This window comes from Argopecten irradians, chromosome 5 (assembly GCF_041381155.1).
Source record: "Argopecten irradians isolate NY chromosome 5, Ai_NY, whole genome shotgun sequence".
Taxonomy (NCBI): Eukaryota; Metazoa; Mollusca; class Bivalvia; order Pectinida; family Pectinidae; genus Argopecten; species Argopecten irradians.
The window spans coordinates 33,689,314-33,693,739 of record NC_091138.1 but is presented as its reverse complement, the minus strand read 5'-3'; the positions used below and the strand labels follow the sequence as shown (position 1 = coordinate 33,693,739).

The 4,426-nt window shown below is 31.6% G+C and overlaps 1 long non-coding RNA gene across 1 annotated transcript; it reads left to right on the top strand.

The window, feature by feature from the left end:
* Positions 1 to 1,045: 1,045 nt before the first annotated feature.
* LOC138323611 (uncharacterized) lies at positions 1,046 to 4,426 on the top strand. The gene is made up of 4 exons (XR_011208572.1): positions 1,046 to 1,197; positions 2,343 to 2,453; positions 3,235 to 3,345; positions 3,872 to 4,426. It is a non-coding gene; the product is annotated as an uncharacterized lncRNA (long non-coding RNA).

The window sequence follows — 4,426 nt, the reverse complement described above, 5'->3', positions numbered from 1 at the left end:
TGTAGTTGCCTGTTACAATATTTTACTCAACATGTAATTAACATAATAATAAGAAAACCAACAAATCAGAATAAATTAACAATAAATCTGTGTAATTATGACACTAGAATGTTTTATGAAAGGCGTGATGTTTTACATACAATGATAATTATTCTATAGGCCTATAGACAATGCACTTTGTAACTTGGTTTTTTTTAAGAACTTGTAAAATTAATCGCATCTTGACTTTAATTTTAATAGGCCTAGCATAAAGTACAAATGTAGTTCTACATTGTACATTACTTGTCATTAGCTGCAACAAATTAGCTACTGTTTAGCTAAAAGATATCACCTTCTGACTAATCTTTTTTTTAATTCTTTTTCTTGTACAGGTACCCCTATACTTAAAACCACTTTTAAATATGGTACTGAAAATCAATAGGAGTAGTTTATATATGTATATCGTATATTTACATACCGTACATGTACAATTGACAAAACGTCAAGCTCCTGTGATTTACGTGTACTGGCTAGGCTACTTCATAGTCATATTTTTTCTGTATTTTGACAAAATTTCAATTTACTGTCATAATTGTATTAAATTTTTTAATTGGCAATTATTGCAGTTATGGGCTTAACGAATCATATTCCTATGGAAATCTAATAAAATAACCGCAAGGAAAAAATATCCCAAGGGCCGGGTCAGGACCCCAATGAAACTTTTCACAAATATTGTCTGATAAACAAAACAACAACCTCGTTTGTTTTATGAGAGAGAAAAAACTCGTCTAAATTTCATATTCATATCGACGGATTACCTGAAACAACTTCTTTCGCCTCTACTCATTTTCTACGGAAGATTGTCAACATCGATATCCCGGCCTCTGTAGTCAAAACGCGCACGTGCTGTTGTTTACGTCTGCTCGATATAGATGGCGCTCTAGTTCAAATCTAGATCATCGATATGTTTATCATTTACGGATCGGCGGAGTCAAGCATCTCATCGACCCAGATTGGATGGAGTCTGTGACAACAGATCAAGACGGTGGCCTATGATATTGTGACAATATTTTGATTATATCGCCAATATTAGTGAATGTAGTGTAATACATTACGATATATGATGTTTGCCGGTACACTACGACTAGGATGCCTAACTGTCAGCGATATTACAAGCAGCTTAACTATGTTATCGGAACAAAATACGACAATCACAAAGTAAGTTTGAGAAGCCAACATCTGATGAAAAATAAATCCTATGCCGCCCGGAAGCGGAGAGGTTCTGATTAAGACAGTAGTTTTAGTGTGTCTTTTTATGACTCCGTATATTTACAAAGTACCTAAAATTAAAGCCAAAATAAATCCGTAAGAAAGCCCAGTCCATCTGACCCAATAAATAAAGGTGTATACATTATGTCCGATAGGCCTACCGTTTGTACTCTATGTAGAGTCTAGTAGTTTGTGTATCATCAGGTACTGTATGGAGTGTATGCATATCCATATTCAGTGAATTAGATTGTCACAACCCATACTGTAATGAATCCTTCAAATTACATTTATAATCATGATTGGCATGAAGAAGTATACATGTACATTAATTGTACCCTACATGTAGACTACATAGTACATGTAGAAATCTACATATAATAATTGTACATGTAGAACTAATTATATATTTATAAGACTCAAGACTGTCATCATTCTCTATTGTCCATAACATTGCTTAAATAGGCTTATATAAAGAATAAAGGTTACATAAGAAATCAAATAAAACAGGAAATTAGAAATCAAATAAAACATGAACAAATATAGTGCATAATTATGTACATATACCTAACAGGAAAGGATCTCTTCATGTTTTAACTGAATATTAATTCAGATCCAACATTGATGATTTCTTTGTGAATCTTATCAATATGCAATTTTGAAATACATAGATTATTTATAGTAAATAACTGGCAACCAATGGCTAAATATAATTATATGATTATTTAATAATATATTTCTAATATTTTGCTATCATGAAAATATAGAATATTGAAATTAATTGTGGATACTTATAATTACATTTCGTATGTCTAGTCTTTGATGAGGACATTTATAGAACTTTAACTGATTCGATAGTTCTGTAAAAGTTTATTTTAAGAGAACAGTTATCAGCATGGTGTAATAGGGAAAAGTAAATCTTTTAAAGAACCTTGCTTGCAATATTGATTCAATAACCCCAAGTAAATACGGGTAGTTAACCTATAGGTACATATAGTTACATATACACAAAATGTATACATGTACATACATGTATATGTCAGAGATACAAACATGCTAAATTGCCATCATTAGTTTATTTTTTATTTATTTTCCAGATTTGACAGATTGATGTCTTTGAAATTAAATACCGGAGATATAAAATTGATTTTAATCAAGAAAATATTCCAGGACTGGGCAAGAAGAACTTACCCAAACTTTTTTATTTGGTAAGCAAACAAAATGTGGAAAAAAAGTTTGGATGATATTGTACATATGAATGTCACTGTATTGATAAGTGTATTGGGAGCAAAGTTTTTATTCATTGTAAGTTTTATTCCATAATTCACTTTAAAATCAGATTGCTATAACTCATGTGGTATATTATACAATATACATGTATACTTCATAATATCTTCCCTTTGAATGAAGTGAGATATATTGTATAAGAACTGGCTCTTCATCCTCTTCTTATCTAATAATATCCTGCAAAGCCCTGCATTTCTGAAGTGTTAAATATATGACTTATGGTGATGAAATTTGAAGGATACATATGTAGTTCAATTCTGTAACCCAAAGCTGATATTTAATACACTACATTCAGGTCATTGACCCTATGTTCTAAGAGAAAGGTAAAAAGTAAAAGCCAAGTTCACATTGATTTGATTGTCCAGGCTGGACCCTAACTTCTGAACTATTTGTAGTAATAACTACTAATAAGGGGAGACAATCTTGAGTTACGCTGCATATGATTTGTTCTACAGATGTATTGTTTAATTTAGTCACAATTTTTCTTTTCTTTTTTTTTTTTTTTTTTGATACACATGGGTCTGTGAAAGACTTGCCTTGTATAAAAAGTATGTAACCATTTTCACAAACATGTACATGATCTAATAGTGACATTCCAACATTATAATTTATATGTCTAGGCATTGATCATAACAAAAAGGCACTAGTATTGTAGCCTCTTTGTTATAAAACTTTATTAATGACAACTGTTGAATATTTCAGACTGACCACATTAAAATGCATGGCCACAAACAGCACTTTTCTCCAGACGTGACAGTGTTTGAAAATTGAAGATCAGCAAACTAGCCATGCCTCTTCGGCTACGAAGATCAGGTATTTTTTCACATCTGAAATGATTTCATACTTAAATACGAGTTGTCTTTCTGAAATTTATGAAACTTACTTAGTCAATATATTTCTTTTATGACATTAAGTTCCTGCTTGTAAATTTTAAATAATGTGGTTAACATTTACCTTGTTTGAAATACATACATTTCTAATGTAAGAAATAAGGACTTTTTAGTTGGAGTTGGAGAATGGTTTTATACTAACCATGTAGAATTTTAAATACATGTTGTAATATCTTCGAATAGATCAAATGTCCATAATTAATTAACTTGGTAAAAGACATACAAATGGTTTTCGGGATGAATAACATGACTTGGTAATTTGACGAACAAATAAACAAAATGTTTTTTCTTTTTTTACTTGCGGTTAATTAAGACCAATATTCATATTTTATGCATGCCGGCAAACCACAGAAACATCTAGCAATACATACGTGTACATGCTATCATGATATTTACTTAGTCAACATCATATTCATTGTGGCATTTGTTTTTTATTTCTATTTTTTTAGGTTTTCTTTCTCCCTAAATGGATGGACTGATGCCTTCTGTTGGTATGAGATTGCAGATATCTGGGGCCAGTCAGTGCCTGTAACCCCTGAATTGGAGGGAGAAGTCCATACTCTGTTTGTCTGAATTATTGGTTAGGTCAACAAGCGCCGGCTACTCTCAAGTAACAGGCTTGACCAAGGCAACAAGGGATTTGATTGGCTACAAGGCAACACCTCTGGCCATATACAAAGCTCCATATACATTGTATATCACACTGACAAAACCCACATCATCCTTTGTACAAAGCATGTACATATATGTAAAAAGTTAACTTCATCAGTGTATATACCAATTATTACCGAATTGTGTAATTATAAGTACAATTGCTATGTGTCAGAGCAGGAACTTTTGTACATACCGGTATATATATCATGCATAATTTGCATATTTCTCTGTCCAAAGTGATGATCAAACAAGATATTGGTAAAGAGTTATCGCTCTTTGCTACAAATGATAAGCAAAACATGTGCTTAAGTTTTATGTAGCAGTTTTTTTTTCTTAACTGCAAAATAAAT